Source organism: Canis lupus, chromosome 29 (genome assembly GCF_048164855.1).
Source record: "Canis lupus baileyi chromosome 29, mCanLup2.hap1, whole genome shotgun sequence".
Lineage (NCBI taxonomy): Eukaryota > Metazoa > Chordata > Mammalia > Carnivora > Canidae > Canis > Canis lupus.
In genome coordinates, this window is record NC_132866.1 from 29947640 (window position 1) to 29967540 (window position 19901).

The 19901-nt window shown below is 36.1% G+C and overlaps 1 protein-coding gene across 14 annotated transcripts in view; it reads right to left on the bottom strand.

The window, feature by feature from the left end:
• The window catches only part of R3HCC1L (R3H domain and coiled-coil containing 1 like), a 79564-nt gene that overhangs the window by 43938 nt on the left and 15725 nt on the right, over positions 1-19901 (bottom strand). The window contains exon 3 of one of the 14 annotated variants that reach the window (XM_072805758.1): positions 18752-18838. The exons of the other annotated variants lie outside the window; for them this stretch is intronic. The gene's annotated coding sequence lies outside the window, so the exon portion shown is untranslated. The remainder of the gene's footprint in view (positions 1-18751; positions 18839-19901) is intronic. 14 annotated transcript variants of the gene reach the window in all.

The window sequence follows — 19901 nt, forward strand, 5'->3', positions numbered from 1 at the left end:
AATGTGTTGAAAAATCACTAGAAGGTTTCAGTAAGACAATGACATGATCTGACTCACCTTTGCTAAAGATCATTCTGGCAGAGATGTAAGGAACTGACTACAAAGAGTAAGAGTAGAAGGAGGAAAATCTGTAAAAAAAAAAAAAAAAAGTCTAAAAACTAATAGGCATGCAAGCATGTCTCCTTCAACAGAGGAGGTCACAAGAAGTAGCCAGAGTAATGAAATATACTGAAGGGTAAGCTAACAAAAACTTGGTGGAATGACTGTATGGGACGTGAAAAGAAAAGAGGAGTCATTTTGAGAGTTTGGTCTGATCAACCTGGGTGAAGACAGTTACATTTACTAAGTACAGAAGACTAGGGGAAGGAAATAGGAAAAGAGAAATCAAGAGTTGTGATCTGTACATTTTAAATTTGAATGCTTTTTGGACACCCTATACAGTTGCTAAGCAAGCAATTGGAAATGTAAGTCTAAAGTTCAAGGGAGGTGAAAGAATTGGAAGATAAAATTTTGGGAGTCATCACCATAAGGATTCAAGTCAAGAAACAAGATTAGGCTACTACTAGGGAGTGACACAGAAAGAAGGCCAGGGGAACTGAACCACAGGGAAAATTACAACCTTTAGATGTCAGGAAGAGAAGATGTGGGCCAGTAAAGAATGAAGAAGAAAACAGGAGGAACAGAAGCATGTAGTATCCCAGAAGCCAAGTGAAGAAAACATTTTTTTAAAAAACATTTTTAAAAGGCAAGAGTAGTCATTTGTATTAAATACAGAAAGGTCAAGTAGGAAGAACTGAGAATCTTCTCCTGGATTTGGCAGGATGGAGGTTATTGGTGACACTGGAATGGTTTCAGTTGAGCTGAAGAGATAAATACCTCACTGGAACGAGTTAGAGAGCAAGTACAAGGTATTAAGAATGATCCAACAAAAAGTTAACAACTGTAAGATTCGAAAATCTATCAATACTTGCTCTGTTATATCTTTATTAGAAACGTAAGGGTAGTGCTAGGTAGGATATAATGTTTGGAAGTGCTCAATTATTCACCTCAGGAGTTAAAGCACCTTGAGCCTCATATTCATATATAAATCAGGCTCATATATCCAACATCTTTCTTAAAACTTATTTGTACCTTAGCAAAGTTCAGGATTCATTAAAGCCTGTACAAAATCAGTTTTTCAGTCACTTGAATTCAGTCACAAATGCTTAAGTTCTGATTTTTCAGCAATGGGCATATATAACTTTGGAGTACTGGGTGATGAACTTGGGAATGTAGCAGTTACTATTCATTTACAAACTTTTACAGAATATTCAGTGTTCTGATCACAATAGATTACAAAGTTCTTCTATTTGGTCACTATGGTCTACTACCTGAGGAATGACATCTCCAAGTTAGAAAGAGAGAGGTCAAACAGGTTACCTTTTTAAAAGATAATAGATGACTCAAAGGTCTGTAACAGAAAATCATTTTAAGAAAAAATTTAGTAAGGTATAAAACTAGCTAAAAAGGTTAAGTTTTAGGGGTATTTTTCTTAATGCAAAAGCATCATACAACAAACCTAAAACTTAAAAAGCTGCATTCTCTCCTTATAAAAATAATCACTACAAACATATTACTACATATTCTTCTACTTTTTGTATTTTTTTAAAAAGCTTTGTAAGACTTATCTGCTATGAGCATAGATTCCTGTTAGACTTTCTAAGCTAGTTTTTTTCAAAATTTTTCCTGCACTCCTGTTAAAGACATTTCACATGACACAGTATGAAATCATACACACAGATGAGACTGAAAAAAATTCCATAAAATACCCTTACTAAAAAAAAAAAAAAAAAAAATACCCTTACTATTTGCACTGGTCTTGTTTTTTAATCTTGTTTTTTAATTATTTTAGTTTAATTTAAAAATTTTAGATTTGTATCATAATTTAAAATCAATTTATTCACTAAGTTGTTTTACTTGATTGACTTTAAAAATACTAAACAGCATACTCATATCAGAGATTTTCACAGCAGGCGCAGAAAACATTATTTCAAATGATTTAAAATTTTTGTTGTAGAGCAAGACAAAAGGGAAAGTAAAACATGAGTAAGACATCTTAAGATTTAAAAAAATAAAAGACATCTGAAGATTACACCACCTTACCAGGAGTCTTTGGCAAAATAATAAAATTTGGAATAAACCTATACCTAATCTTTCCACTCTTGTAAGGTTCTATACTCCCACAGCTCAGCATATTTCTGCAAATAAAAAAAAACAAAAATGTCCTTCCTCTGCAAAAGAGCTTCACTTTAAAATACACTTGACCTAAACACAACACAGAGGCACTTGTGTGTGATATAATAACATAAAAAATTATACTTGGACAGCAGAGAAATGGCTTCACATTTAAAAACTATAAAATCTGCTAATGAACCACGACTGATTCTGCTGTAGTTTTCTTAATGCATCCTTCCGTAAATGCACTTGCACTAGTTAATACAATGACATATTTTATACTTGAAAACACAAAATAATTCCTACATCCACTTGAAGGTTTATTCTTAACTTCTATTCAAACCAGGTTCCCAAAATATAGCTTATATTTCAAATAAACAGAATAAAGACAATAACTTATAACATTACTATCTACAGTTGAGGAGATGATTCCTAAGGCTTTCTTTTAACACCTGGACTGAAAAAATAAGTTTTAGACACTCATTTTGAGGACCTTACATAATCCTTACTCAAAGGTATGGAAGAAACAGATTCATTAATGGGAAGCATTATCCAAACTGCTAAACTGGTCATGTACAAAGTAACACATCAGGGCCTTACTCATTGTGAAAGGCTGCTCTCAGCCCACATACAACACAACTATATTATGACCTCCAGATTACTAGTAGAGTACTATTTTTATTGTTTCTGCTCCTCCATTACCTGTCATATCTTGCCACTCTAAGCATTTTCATTTCTCTTAGAGTGCTATAAATTCCATTGTTCAAAGTATCTATAAAATAAGAATAACAGGCTTCTAAGTAAGGATCAGAAATGCCTTTTACTTGAGCAGAGTGTATTAACTTTAATATATGAACTTTATGATGCCTATCTTGAACCCTTATCAGTTATTATTTGCTTATTTGATGATATTCAAATAGTATCATCTTCATTCAAGTCTCCCAAAACCCTACAAAGCAGTATTACTACCAGTCCAATTTACAGATGAGAAAACTAAGCCATGGGGATGTTAACACACTAAAGGCCAAAGAACTAGAATGTGGCTGATTCTAATCCAGATTATCTGACTCCAGTGTGTGTGCTCCTAACTCCCTTTTGGCAATATGCTTTGATGCTTTATGACAATACGAATATCCCAGTGTGTTCAGAACCTTCAGCTTTAATATCTGACAATCCTTTGCGGGGAAAAACAGTTAGGAAAACCATATCAATTAGCTGATGTCTAGGAGATCAGAAGATCTAACTACTTCCTTTTGCTTCTTCAAAAGCTGTTCCAAAAATAATTGAGCCATGGAGCCATGGAAGTAAAGAAAAGCCAGAGGAAGACCAGTGGGTCAAGAAAGCTGATCAGCAAGTGTTCAGAGATCTAGTCTTGCCTAAGATTACACCATGCCTGTTCTATAGTGAATCCAAATCCAAGATTCTCCATTACTATTTGAAGATCTACTTGCCAAGAATGATGTAGGACTGTTCCTTTTGAGATGCAGCCCTAAATGATCTCTTTGAATGCCTGCTGCATGTTGTAGATTTCAATAAATATTTCCTGAGTAAATGTGGGGGAGGTATTTTCTGCTCCTTGCTGCCATACCAAACTACTAGCTCACTCAATTCTCAATTATACTCTGAGCTCCTTGAAAGCAAGAAATGCCTTATCACAATCTTATATTCTCAGTGCCTAGCACCATTCCTGGCAATGGACGGTGTTCAATAAATGTTTGGTAAATAAATGAGTATAAAAGCAAATGTTCCTAACACAAAGCAATATGAATCCAGATGTTTCTCCTTAATTTGAGACTCTGAATAGGTGAAAGTATTCTCAATGAAATTTAAGAATTCTTTATCGTTGTGCTATTATCGTTGTCCCTATTATCCCACAAGTAGACCTTTCTTAATGTACCATATGTGACACATAGTACATATCTATTTACAGAAAGAGACTTAATGTGCAAACTAATGGTGAGAGAAAAATTAAACCGGAGCCAGGTTAAATCCCTGTCCTCCATACCTGGTTCATTCCTGAATACCACAATGTACTACCACCATCAAAAAAATGATACTCTATATTTTTAAAGTATTACCCACTTTTGGTCAGTACTGAAAAGTGCTGAGACTATGAATGTTTCCAATACTATAAAAAAAAAAAACCTTATAGTCTGTTGGATTTAAAGAACTGTACATGGCAACATAACTTAAATCTGAACTGCACTAAAGTTGATGAATAAAGCACTACGCTAAATGCTCATATATATTATCTCATTTAACCATCAAAAACAAGTCTTCAAGATATGTACAACTATTACCATTTTAAAGACAAGGTCACTAAGAATCAATGTCATACATCTAGCTAGTAAGCAGTGGGAACAGAATTGAAACCCAGCTTTGACTGATATTCAAGCTTAAAACTGCTCAGAACTCTGCACTCCACAGTATATCCTCAATAAACAATTCTTGAATTTTCTGAATCACACTAACTTTAACATTGTGTTAACATACCATATTTAAACTTTATCATTCTGAGAAGTAAAATAAAGGAAAATTGTTTACCTTCATGAGCTCTACACATACTTTTACACCTTAACCACTGAAATCTTGAATCATATAGAGGCGTCTATCACTAACTTTCCCTTCTCTGAAAATTAAAACTTTGCTCCTCCAATCCTAGGAAAACACTGTTGCCATCCACCACTGTGTTCTGTATAACACTTGCCACAGCTACTGGTGGCGGTGGTCACTACCTTGGTGACACTGTGGAGTCTTAGAAGACTTGTTCTCCCCAATGCTTGTTTTAAAGGTTTTTACATCTACCACATGAAATGTTGACTAAAAACATCTGGGAAAAACAAGGAAATTAAGTGATTAAATATAGTAAATTTCTCTCTGCATGGAACAGCTCTTTCAGATCGATTGTATGCTATTTTTGTTCCAAAATAACAAGGAAGACAGTTTGCAGATTTTATTTGTTTATATGCCAACAGGCTAAATATCAACACTGAAGGAATCAAACACTCTTCTGTATTTCTCAGGACTCAAAACAATCAGGGAAAAGAACCAACTTTATTCAGTATGGCTTACCTATTACTTAGATTTTTTTTTCCTTGTCTCCTTTTCTGATTTACTTCTACTCAAAACCTCAATGAATTTTGAGACATGGGCCATGAATGGTGGTATAATTAAAGTGAACCAAATATATTTCCTTTCTACTCTCTTAGGGGAAAAAGGAAATTTGGAGGTTCTGCAGACACATTCTCAAATAGGCAGGACTTCTGGACACTGTTGAGGATGTAGAAAGCTGGAGAATATCATTTCCACCCTTGACACATACAAAATAAAAGGTAGAAAATGTGCATAATCACAGATTTTCTTGAACTCACAGAGAAGGTCATAGGAAAAGCAACTAACACAAAATCTAAGGAAAGAAGCCAGGGTCTTCAAAGACCTTCACTGGATATACTTCAAAAATCTTCTTTTCTCTCCAAACTCAATCACAAGTACCACTCATCTTTATACCTAAGTACCTCTTCAATCTGTATAATTTTCTCCATCTTTAAAGATACCCCAAGTTAAACTCACACAAATGCCCAGAATATTATAAAAACCCATCTGTATGGTCTCTCTGTGTTGCTTACTTTCTATTCATTCTTTACCTTGCATCAAGAATGATCCTTTTAAAACAATTAGCTACTTAGGTATCCTCCTCCCTAAAATCTTACAACTTCCCATCATCCTTATGATAAAATCAACTTTTTAAACATGGTGTATAAGACTATAACCTGGTTCCAACCAATTTCTCTTAGCTTTTGTCACTTCTGTCTTCATATGCCACACAGCCACATCAAACTTCTTTCAGATTCTTGAACTCTCCATGTTACTGGTTTTCTCATCTTAGTTTCTACACAACCTCTTCCCTCTATCTAGTCTTACTCCCCCTGCAGCCTCCTAACCAACTTAACCTAATTTCTACTTAGGCTTTAGAGGTCTCTATCATTATTCTTTTTTGGAGAGCCTTACCTAATGATTTTAGATTAGGTGAGGTATCATTGCCATATACCTCTCCTGTTATAGCTCTTATATTTGATTACAATTACTTCTTTAATTCTCTGGTCTTGGGATCCCTGGGTGGCGCAGCGGTTTGGCGCCTGCCTTTGGCCCAGGGCGCGATCCTGGAGACCCGGGATTGAATCCCACGTCGGGCTCTCAGTGCATGGAGCCTGCTTCTCCCTCTGCCTGTGTCTCTGCCTCTCCCTCTTTCTCTCTCTGTGACTATCATAAATAAATAAAAAAATAAAAAAAAAAATTCTCTGGTCTTCACCACTGTACTATACGTTCATTAGAGAAGGAATTATGTTTTCCTGTCCATCACTGCATCCCCCCACACTTAACACAGTCCCTGACATATTACATAGAATCAAAATAATTTTTTTCTTTTTGTAGAATAAATGAAAGAACAAACAAAAATAACAATTTGGGAACAGAAATTGAGAATGACAAATTTAAATGGTATTCCAACCAACAAAAATCCCATATCTAAATCATATCCTCAAGTAAGTAGAACTTCTGGACACTGTTTATGGTGTAGAAAGATGGAGAATGTCATTTCCACCCTTAACACAAACCAAATAAAAGGTGGAAAATGTGCACAATCACAAATTTTCTTGAATTCATCAGAGAAGCAAAGTCAGAAGACAAGCACCTAACCCAAAATCTAAGGAAAGAAGACATAGTCCTCAAAGGAGAGAAGGGACATGAACACTTCCTTACCTGTAGTGAATACTAGACACCATAAAAGCCAGAATGAAGAACTCGGTTAAAATGTTTTAAAAGTTGCTAAGGCCAAATTGGACTATCAGCAGAAGACAGAACCAAACGCAAACACAGAAACAAAGGGAATTCTCACCCACTCACAGAATCTTTTCCACAGACCTCACTGGAGGCTCAAGAGACTAAGAACTAGGCAAGAGACAGTGAAATAAAAGTCTAGCCTTGTGGTATAAACTTGGAAGAAAGAAATAGCATCCCATGTGGGCAAAGTAGCAAGCCCCACCTGGATCCTTCTCGCCTACCTCCCCTACAGGAAAGAAAAGGGGGGAAAAAGCTTTAAGTGGCTGGGGAAAGGCAACAAATCCTGTTACCCTCAGCAGCAAGTGAAGGCCCACTGCAGCTAGGCAAAGTGAAAAAGAAAAAAAAAAAAAAAAAGAAGAAGAAGAAAAAGAAAAAACAACAACACCTCTACCCCTAAGGAAGGGGCAAGATTGCTGAAAAAGCCCCACCCTGAGATTCAGGGGGAAAGCATCTACCTTAAAACGGAGACTGAACCAAACCAGCAAAAAATGCCATGCCCCACTCCTCTTTCCCCAACAACAGCCTAGTATGACACAACAGCAATTTACTGCTTGGGGAAGAACAAAGAACAGAGACTTCTCTCAATGCAAGTTCAAAGGGAAGACCTAAAGCTGAGGGGAGAGCAGACTAGAAGAGAAACTCTTTAGCAAACCAAACTGCACCCAAACCACAAGCTAACATAAGAAAAAGCTGAAGACCATGGTAAATGGAAAGTAACCTAACAATAAAACCCAAATTCAGCTCAAAATCCTGACCAGAATGTTCTGGCTCAAACCCCTCTCCCCTCAACATACACACAAACATCACAGCAAAAGATAAAGCAAGTTCATCTCCAGGCATAAATAGTATTTACTACTCTAACACAATGTGCAGATTTTAACCAAAAAATATAAAAAAAGAACAAAATCACAAAAATCAAAAATGAAACAAACATAACCTGGATTGTTAAGAGACAACCAACAGAGCCAGACTCAGATATGATCCGGATGTTCAAACTAATGTAAATGGAATTTAAAATAGTTATGATGTTAGGGGCACCAGGGTGGCTCAGTAGTTGAGCATCTGGCTTTGGCTCAGGTCATGATTCTGGGGTCCTGGGATTGAGTCCCACATCAGACTCCCTGCAGGGAGCCTGCTTCTCCCTCTGCCTATGTCTCTGCCTCTGTCTCTCATAAATAAATAAAATCTTTAAAAAATAATAAAAACTATGATGTTAAAAGTTCTAATGGCAAATGTGGACAACATGTACAACAGACGGGCAATTTAAGCAGAGAGGCAGAAACTAGAAGAACCAAATGGAAATGCTAGAAATAAAAACACTAAGTAACAGAGATAAAAACCTTCAATGACCTTATCAATGGAGTCGACACACCCATGGAAAGAATTGGTAAAGATGGGTCAACAGAAATTACTAAAACTGAAACAAACAAGAAAAGAGAATTGAAAAAACAAACAAACAAACAAACAAAACCAAAAAACATAAGACAGTATCCAAGTACTATAGGAAAATAGCAAATAATCTAACATATGTGTACTTGAAATCCCAGGAAATAAAAGAGAGAGAATATGTGACATAGCAATGCATAAAAAGATAAATCCAAGAATTTTCTATAATAAAGTATGTCTAACCACGTATCCAAAAAGCTCAGCATTATCAAACAAACAACTTGAGAATCTATGCTGAAATCAACACCTCGACAAATCATATTCAAACTGCAGGAAGAAAGAATAAAAGATAAAGCTTAAAAGCAGCTATAATGAAAAAGGCCAATTATATACAGAGGAACAGCATAAGAACTTTTAGGAATTATAAAGCCAGATATCATTAAAGTGCTGACAGAAAAAACTGTCAATCCAGAATTCTATACCCAGCAAGGATATCTTTCAAAACTGAAGAAGAAACAAAAACTTTCTCAGCCGAACAAAATATAATTCGCCATAGCAAAAGATCAAAGAAGATAAAATATATAACCATCTCAACAGATGCACAAAAAGTATGATAAAATTCAACATTCATCCATAACAAAAAAATTTCAGCAAGCTTGGGAACAAAAGGGAACTTCTTCACTTTGATAAAGGTTATCCACACAAAAAAACAGAAAACAAAAATGAAACAGTTATAAAAACATACAGCTTACATCACACTTGATGGTGAAAAATCAATGGTTTTCCTCCTAAAATCAAAAACAAGGTAAGGATGATCACTCTCACCACTTCCACTCAATAGTGAAATGAAGGTTCCAGCCAATGCAATTAAAAAAAAAAAAAAAAAAAGATATCCAAATTGTAAAGAAATTGTCTTTGCTGAATTACTTTCTACATATAAAATCCCACAGACTTTACAACAAAGTTAGCAGAACTAATAAGTGAATTTAGCAAGGTAGCTAAATACAAGTAGTGTTCTATATGCTATCAATGAACAAATAAAAACAGAAAATGTAATGAGTACCACTTACAACATCACTCAAAAACATGAAATAACTTATGTATAAATCTAACAAAATATATGTAGAATCTATGCTGAAAACTGTAAGACACTGAATAAAAGAAATCAAAGAATATCTAAATAAAGTTCACAAATCGGAAGACTCAATATCAAGATGTGAATTCTCCCCAAATTGTCTTCATATTTTAATCAGAATCCCAGAAGGAATTTTATAGAAACAAGCTCATTCTGAAACAAATAGAGAGAGGCAAAGAAACTAAAAAAGCCAAAACAACTCTGATAAAGAACAACAAAGTGAAGACAACTTACTCTATCTTATACTACCTTATCTGTTTACTATAAAGTATAGTAATCAAATCAGTGTGGCATTGGAGAAAAGATAAATATATAGATCAACAGAATGGGGGGGAAAAGTCCAGAAACAGACCCACACATATATGATCAACTGATTTTCAGCAAAAGAACAACAAAAATTCAATGGTAAAAGGAAAATCTTTCCAATAAATGGTGCTGAAAAAATTAAAAATTTGTTATAACAAAAAGATAAATTCTATTCATACCTCACACCATATACAAAAACTAACTCAAAATGAATCACAGCCTTAAATATAAAACCTAAAACTATTAACGCTACCAGAAGAAAATATAGGCAGAAATCTTTTTGACTTTGGGTTAAGCAAAAATTTATTAGGTACAATACCAAAAGCATGATCCATAAAATAAGAAAAAAATGTTTAAATCAATAAACTGGACTTCAGCAAAACTAAGAACTGTTTTTCACAGACACATTTAAGAGAATAAAAAGACAAATCACAAAACAGAGGAAAATATTTCCAAAATGCATATCTAATAACAAATCCAGAATACATAATGGCCTCTCAAAACTCAATATCCAAAAATAAACAGCAATTTGAACAATACTTCACCAAAAAAGATATAAAGATGGCAAATAAGCACACCACAAAATGCTCAGTATCATTTACCACTAGGGAAATACAATTCCACTTATGAGACATTCTACAAAAAGCAAAAATTGAGGGGCAGAAAATATATCAGTAGTTATATGTAACTATAACTCAAGCTCAGGTGAGGGGCTGATTACAAAGGGGCAGAGAGGAATTTTCTGCATTGACGGAACTGTTCTGTATATGAATTGTGTGAGATTTATAGGACTGCATGCTTTTACCAAAATTCACACAATATACTCTAAGAAAAGCAAATTTTACTGCATGTAAATTATACATTAATTTTTTAATGAAAAAAAATCACATTCCCTAGAAATTCCTATCAAAATATAGGTGACAGCACTGATTCCTTAATTTCTGATTCTTGGCTTTGAGAAGCCAGTGAGTAATTAGCACAACCTTAATGAAGTTACATTAGTTAAGACCAAAGATCAATTTGTTTCTTAAAACTTAAGGTTATAGTCTTTCCTAATTTAATTCTGTAGTCATTACTTAAAAGTTCCACTGACTTACTCAACTTAGATGTGTAAAGATTGTAAAACTTTATTATCTATTCTACATATAACCAAACCACACAATCTTTGTATTGTACTCAGGGACATATATTGATCTATATTTTTAATCTGTTTTTTGTAATATTTTTATATTTTATTTATATTTTTAATCTGTTTAATAGTTTTGTTCGGAACAACCTTAGAAAAGAAGACAGTGAGAGTATTCTAAGATACTCTAGTAATTCCAAATAACATCAGGCACATCAATATATAATACTTTAACACACACCTTTTTTTCATAATTGCTTGCTCAAAACCTTGGTGACTCACCAGAGTCTATAAGATATAAATTAAATCTTACCCAAGATTCAAGGTTCTCAATAATTTGGTGTCACTCTAGCATTTCAATCATATTTTCTATCACTCTCAGACACAAATCCTCCATTCTGCATTGGATGGCCTCATGATCTTTTCACTCCAACTTTTAAAATGCTCTCCTTGAATTGTCTCAGTTTAAATGCTCTTCCTAGTCACTATTCCTTCAAAAACCTTATCTCAAATCCAGCTTTTCCCTTTTAACTGTTTGAAAACACACTGATTTCACGCTTCTGTGAATTCATGTGCATTCATATCTACAGTATTTGTTTCATTATATACTAACATATTCTTAAGTGTCTCACTTATGAATGTCACCTCATATTCTGTAATATAGTTTCTTAAGAGCAAAAACTATTTCCCACATGTTTCTTGTATCTTCAGGAACATAACAAGTACTCAGTAGATGTCCCAAGAAAAAAATTAATGTGAAAGTTAATATTAAAATAATTTTAGGGGTGCCTGGGTGGCTCAGTCAAGTGTCTTGGATCTCAGCTCAGGTCTTGATCTCAGGGCCAGTTCAAGCCCTGCTGCAGTAGCCGCACAGCATGGAGCCTACTTTAAAAAAAAAAAAAGTAATTGTGTAAATCACTTTAAATTTTAAACTAATTTAAAATACTTAACTTCCTAGAAAAGCTTATTTTAAAGCTTGAGAGACTGAAGCCAAGGGCACTAGACTTTGCTTACCGAGGTATGTGCTGCATCACATTCATCTTCCTAGTTCCAGGGTTGAATAGAGTGCTTGACATGTAGAATATACTTAATATTCAAATATTTTACTGAATTTCATTTTCTAAAGCCAAAGTAAGAACTGAAAGCCTGGAGTTCTATCCCAATTCTCCCAAGATTATATTAGTGCCTTGAAATGTTCTCTAATTTCTCATATGTGTTCATAGATTCTCCCTAAATAGACATAAAAAAAAAATCACAAAAACAAAAACTGTACTTTCTCCTCTATTTCAAGCTCACAGAGCAACTACCATAGTGCTGAATACATGCAGAGTAGGTAGGCAATACTTCCACCAGATTTCTTAAAAGCAACATAAAGGCAGCTCATATATACTTTTCTGCCCCATGTAAAAACATACTAGTTACTCTTCCTACTAAGAAGATTTATTTTTCATCATCTTTGGCAAAAATTCTAGAATGCTATCTGCCAGGTCCACTGCCCCAATAAATATGCATCCACCAGCAATTATGGAGATAGATAGCTTATGGGGAGGGGGCACTCTTTGGTCAGGTCCCAATGCTGGCCTGTGGTTAGGGGGAAGGGAAAGTGGGGGGAGGGGTGTGGCCCCATGATTAATCACTGCCCACTCTGCTTAGGGGTATTTATCACAGCCCGCTGTCAGGTAAATCACTGGAAAAACACCTCTTCAGTAATTAATGTGAAGTGACGGATGGACAGCCCCTGGGCCCATTAATCAGGAACATCAGCAGCCTACTGAGATTATGAATGTCAGGATGCATAAACTGCCGGTGGATCAATAGGCCCAGGAATTCATCCAAGGCTCTCATTTCCGAGGCATCTCCGGTACATTAGGCTCCCCTGACCCCTCCCCCAATCTGAAATGAAAAGCAAGGCTTCAGAACAAAGAGCAGGAGCTGAGGTCTGAAGTGACCACTTCAAAAAAGCAGTCAAGGAAGCTGGCCATGGTAGGAAACATACCAGAATAGGCAACATGAGCACAGAACTATACTCACAGTCCCTGCCTTAGCAATGATTTGACTTAACAATTTTACAACTTGGGGATCCCTGGGTGGCTCAGCAGTTTATCGCCTGCCTTTGGCTCAGGCCGTGATCCCAGGATCCTGGGACTGAGTCCCACGTCGGGCTCCCAGCATGAAGCCTGCTTCTCCCTCCTCCTGTGTCTCTGCCTCTCTCTCTCTCTCTATCATGAATAAATAAATAAATAAATAAATAAATCTTAAAAAAAATAAAAAAAAACAATTTTACAACTTTACAACAGTATGAATTGCATATATATTAAGTTAAAACCATACTTTTGAATTTTGACCTTTTCCTGGGCTAGCAATATGCAGTACAATACTTTCTAGTGATGCTCGGCAGTAGTAGTGAACCACACCTCCCAATCAGCCACACCATCACAAGGATAGACAACCAATACACTTAGAACCACCCTATACCCAAACAACCACACTGTTTTTCCCTTTCAGCACAGTACTCAATATATTACATGAGATATTCAACGCTTTATTATAAAATAGGCTTTGTGTTAGATGATTTTGCACAACTACAGGCTAATGTAAATGAGAACATTTAGGTTAGGCCACGCTAAGCTATGATGTTAAGTTAGGTATATTAAACGTATTTTCAAATTACAATGGGTTTCTCAGGACATAACCCCATTGTAAGTCAAGGAAGATGTGTAACTGACCAAAAGGTCCTTAGAGGTCTCAGCACCTGGCAGGGAAGCAGGAAGATGACAGTTAACATTTAATCACTCAGAGCCTGGTTATCTGTTTTAGGAGTAATCTAGCTTCTAGCTTCTCGTCTTTTACACATTTCTCTATCCATATTTTCTTTCCTTCATATTGACACCACTAATATTAAGTAGAGAAAAATAAAAGAAAATTCAATTTCTGCTACCTAACAACCTAGGTACAATTTTCAATTTAATAGGAAAAATAATTCATATAAAATAACTAAATTATTTTCAAATTTAATTTAGCCTTATCCCTCAATACTACAACAAAGTGGGAAGTGCCAAAAGTACCCAGTGTTTTCAATTGAGAAAAAGTGGTTATCCTGATTCATTAGCACTTACAAAGCATTCCAACAATATAGGATGCAAATTCAAGGGTATACTGTGGTGAGATTCCAGCAAAATGAAATCAGGTCTTAATACTATTTCTTCTCCAAGTCAAACAAAAAACTTTCCATCAAAAGGATCTGTTCAACTTGTAAAACAATATGGAGCTGAAAGAACATTACTATTTGCTGGTCACCCCAAGTTTATCAAATTTTATATGGGAAGTATAGCTGTGCTCTGGTCTCATACGGAACACATTCTAGGCTTGCACTGACGGGAAAGAGACTACACTTGCTGCCACATCCCGCCAAACCCCAGTGCTGTGCTTTGTGGTCAGACTCAGGCCAGGGCTACAATTGTTGGTCAGAAAGTGTCTCAGAGTTACGGCTGCCTGTTCCGCTAAATCTCATTTCATCCTACTGATGGATGGATGGACAGATGGCTGCTTGGTGAAAGCAGCATTATCAGGCAGCTTCTATGGAGCCTCTGAATGATGGATAGCCCTCTTTCTACTTTCTCCAAACCACCATCGATCCAAGCCATATTTCAGCGGTCAGAAGCCCAGTAATATTAAGACACACAATCAGGTTAAGTTACTTGTAGTGTAAACCTCTGGAATAGAAATTCTAACACCTCTGCTTTGCTGTCATGAACTAGGCTGAAAATGTTACAGTTTCATTCTTTCTAGCTGCTATCCCAATGAATTCCAACAGCTCAAAGCCCAAAGGGAACAGCTGGGCTCCATTCCTAGGAGCACTCGGAAAGCTACCTTGCTTGCCAAATTTTTTACTAGCCAGTTCTGTGAAACGAACTCTGCAGTATTAGTGCACAGATCTGTGACTATGTGTATCCAGTGGAGTGTGAAGCCATCAGAGCCATACAAATCATGTAGAGTTTGTCAGTGATATTATCACTAGCCTCAAATGTGTGGAGCCTTGGATTTACTAAGCAGTCCCTGCCTACCAACACCAAGGATGGTGCTTAATTAAAGCCACGACAGGTTAAAATTTTGTCTTTTGCTCATAATCCTAAATTCTATCCAGTCTGCCTGGCTGGCTTCGACTCTCTTATGTACGTATCAAATTCTAAGTACTAATCCTTGCCTGTGTTCACAAGCACGCTTCTGCAACCATTCGCTCTGTTGCCTTCTAGACACTCAGCTTGTCTATTTGGACTCCGTGCCCTCTTTGTTCCTTCCACATTATCCAGTGCTCTCAGACAGCAACTCAGACTCATATAACTGGACTCTGGATCAAAGTTATTTCCACTTATGTAGCTGGAAGAAATGGATTCTGACTCCAGCTTTTTGATATAGATTCCCTTTGTGATATAGATACCCTCTTTTCAAAGCTCACTCATCCCCAAATGACTTCCCCTATGAATGTTTCATTATCAGCTATACCCCACATCAGCTTAACCTACCTACCTATTAATGGCCCCCTCTTGATTGATTTGTTGCACCCTGAGCCTATGGTCCAGAGAATTTGTAGGATTAGAAAAATCTCAGTGGAGTGTTCTTCTTGCTCTTGTGTAGTTTAATACTTTAATGTTTATGCCTTAACAACATCTATAGTTCTGTTCCTTGTCCAAAAAAAAAAAAAAAAGAAATTATGTACTATTTTTACAAGATACTACTTAATTATAAGGTTGTATCAAGACTATCACTGCCCTTCACATAAACATTAAAGAATTTTTACAGAATCTTAGAATTACGTTACTGAAAGGGACTGCATAGGTCAGAATTCAACACCTTAATTTTCCAAATAAGGAAACTGGGGATCTGAGCTTGTGATGTCCATGGTTAAATAGATATTAAGTGACAAAGAAAGGCTAGAACCTAGGTTTTAATTATAAGTGCTGTGCTCGTTCTATTGTTTTCTCAGACATTTCATTTTCATCCTTCGGATTTCAAAGACAATGGAGATAATTAGGGTTGAGTGTCATTTGTGTGTGTGCCTGTGTATTTGGGGGGAAGAAGGTGACCACAAATAATTGAATTTGGTCACCCACACTATTGTGTCTCCCATCAAAGTTGCCCACTGGTCATCTGAGAGCCATTCATTATCTTGGAGAACAAAATTAAATGAATCCCTGCCGACTAGAAACCTCTACTCTTCTCCCTTATTATTTGTCACACTCCTATCTAGAAAGTTGAACATAGGAAAAGCAGAAATATATTTAATTCAAGTAGAATCAGAAAAGCAAGAAACTCCATAATTTATTTAAACTAAATGGATATAAGAGCAATGTGACCTCCTCATTTCCAAGGACACTATCTTCTTGTCAAAACACTGCACATGCTGACTGACTGGACTTTTACCCTCTTGTGGCGAAAATGTGTCACTGCTGCGTTTCCGGAAAGGCCAAGCTACCTCCATATGTATCTTAAAAGCTTCTAGCTGAAAAAGATCTTTAAAAACCAAATGGTATTACCTCATTTTAAAGGTGAGGAAAGTAGTTGAGGAATTTATCTAAAACTTACAGCTATGTGAGTAGGAACTGAGATCAGAACCGAGGTCTCGTACCAACTGAAACTAGTAGGTTTGTCCTCCTCCTAGTTGCCTTACCCAGGTCTTCACCCAGCAAGTACCCTGGATATAGCAGCCAAACAAAGTCTAATCAGGAAGTTAATTGTGCTGTAAAAATAATCGCATGATGCAGACCATAACCAAATATAGTATCCACACTAATGCTCATCTCCATTAGTATAAATCATTAGGAAGATTTTCCATCCCATTTCCACAAAATAGTGCCTCATACACTGGACAAGAACTCTACCATGACTATTCTTAACACCAGACAAAACATTTCTCTAAGAATTTTTTAAAAGGCACTCCTTCAGAAAAAAAACAGCTTGTGTTTTGTGAGCAATAAGAAATGACAATACTTTGAACTTTTATTTCTGTATACTCCCTAAGTTCACAAAAAGCCTGTTTTATTTGCATTAACCAAATACACTATAAAATAATTTTTTAATATTCATTTGCAAGGCTATCTTAAGTCAATGTAACAATCCTCTCATGAAAAAAGTCTTTTTTACGGAGTTTCTATTTGGTTAAGATCTATTAAGCCATGTCTAAGAGAATAATGATATATTTTTCAAAATCTGTGGCTGTGAACCATATCTAATTATGTTTTCTGTTTCATTAAGGTTCTGGCCCTACAAGCAAGATGGAAGAAGTGATAGAGTAGTACCAAGAGTAGTAGCAAAGGAAGAAAAAGAGGAAAAAATAACCAGCTACCATTTAATGAGTATTTACCACATGACAGGAACTATGCTAAATGTTTTTATATACATAAACACATGTATAAAAAAGATCTCATTTGATTCCAACTATAATACTGTAAGGTGGCTATTATTATCCCAATTTTACAGATGAGAAATCTGAAGCTGAAGTAACTCAAGATGACAAAGTTTTGAGTGCCAGTCAGGATTTCAAAGTCCCTGCATTTACCTGCTACAATATACTTCTTGATATTCAGCAGGATGGTCTCTCACAATAATATATTAATTTCATAAATATTCACAATTTGCTTAGAATCTGTATGAATACAAAAGCAACCAGAGTTCAAAGACTGCTGCAGTAAAACAAGAAAACCAGCGAAGGTAAGAATGAAAGAACTTTAATGCTTTCATGGCATGTCTATTTCTAATAACCTTCCAGCCTTAAAAGTGCTGACAATAATAATTCACTATTGCCTCTGAAACTTCCTCATTCACCTTGCCTCACCCTCAAAGCCATATGGTGAAGAACTTCACCAGGTGTCAGAAGAGGAACTCCCTCTCTTCTATTCCCCATAAGAATAATCTCTATACTTCTTCCTACCAACTCCCCAACCATTTGAAAATATATCCTTCTCTACATACTTCCCTTTCTCCAGAGGCACATGTGAACATGGGAACAGCAACCAGTGAAACTGGTAACACAATTCTTAGACTGGAAAAAGCTTCAAAGCAGAATGGAGAGTGCACTTTCAAATCTGAGTCTAAAAACAGAAGAAACTTGTATATCAAATACCTACTGAAGATGTTCTTTTCAGATGTTATCTTAAACAGGATATAATAGTTACAGTATTTTGGTATTAAGTCTCTTTTGGAGATGTATAGCCTTTGCCACTCTGCATGCAGTTGCACAAGAATATAGTTTGCATAACTGGAAGAAGTACTTCATGAAAAATCTGAGTATTAAGACAATGAAACTGTATACAGGATACATGATTCCAGTAGGATCGTAGGGACAGCAAAATATATAAACAAACTATGGCATGAAAAGGTTTTTCTCACAACTAAACACAATTCATGTCCTCAAGTTATTTTACACTCCAGTGACTAGAGTCGCCATGCATCGGCACCAACTGATTTCACGCTTTATAGGCTGGGAAACGGTCTGAAGCTTAGTCTCTTTCACACACCACTGACATGGTAGCCCCATAGTTCACAATTTAACTGTTCGAAGTTTAATGTTAGTACACCTATTACTGAACACCTCAAAAGGCAGTCAGACAAAACTTTAATATAACTGAACAAAAGCAATATAACATGTAGGAGAAAGGTGGAGAGAAAACTCTGCTTCTTACTCTGCATATATACCTGGTGATGGGAAAAGAGAAAAAAAAACTCCCTCCTAACATTTCTTTTCCTACCAGACACTGGAGGTTGATCTGTATTTCTGGACTTATTAGAAATTAGTTCCTCTCCTGGGTCTATCCCGGGTTCCAGTCACTGATATCCTAGAGTTGACAAGAGAGTTAAAACAGACAAGACTTTAGGGCTGCACCTCAAATGTGACATGCATTAAAACTTGATCTTTCTTTCCTTTAGGAATCACAGACTAATGCTAATAAACCACACAATAAACTCTGAAAGTAGAAGCTACTAGGCTTAACCTGTGCTGTTGTATACATTACCTCATTTGATGCCAATTACAAACTAAGAGTAGCTAGGATTATCCCAATTTTACAGATAAGAAATCTGAAATTTAAGTTACTTAAAATCACACAGCTTCCAAGCATCGGCTAGGATTCCAAAGTCCCTGCACTTAACTACTATAGTAGACTAGAATATATGCCTTCTAAAAATTGGGGTAGGGGCACCTGGGTGGCTAAGTCAGTTAAACATCTGGTTTTGGCTCAGGTCATGATCCTGGGGTCCTGGGACTGAGCCCCATGTTCAGGCTCCCCACTCATTGGGGCATCTGCTTGTCTCCCTTTCCCTCCACCCCTCCCCCTGTTCATGGATACTTTCTCTAAAGTAAATAAATCCCCTCCAAAAGATGGGTAAAACAACAGATAGCAGAGAAGAGCTTTAAAAACAAAACAAAACAAAAAGTGCAGTAGCAGTAAGAGAAGAATTGCAAAGGGGATGGAATCCCTATGTTAGAAATAGTTATAACTCTGTCTCTCCTCCCTCCTTGTAGCTATACTAGCAAGTGTGAAGGCCAAATGTAGCTGATAAGAATCTGAGAAACCAAAAGAAGTTTCACTTCAAGGCAGACATAGAAAAAAATTAGAAAATTAACAAATAAGAGCTTCTCCTAAATGCAGACTGAAGGTTTTTCTTGTTTTTTTGTTTTGTTTTGTTTTGTTTTTTATTTATGAGAGACAGAGAGAGACAGAGACACAGGCAGAGGGAGAAGCAGGCTCCATGCAGGAAGCCTGACATGGACTTGATCCCAGGTTTCCAGGATCACGCCCTGGGCTGAAGGTGGTGCTAAACCACTGAGCCACCCGGGCTGCCCCAGACTAAAGGTTTATTAATTAGAGATTCAAGAATAACAAATACTGTAATTACCTT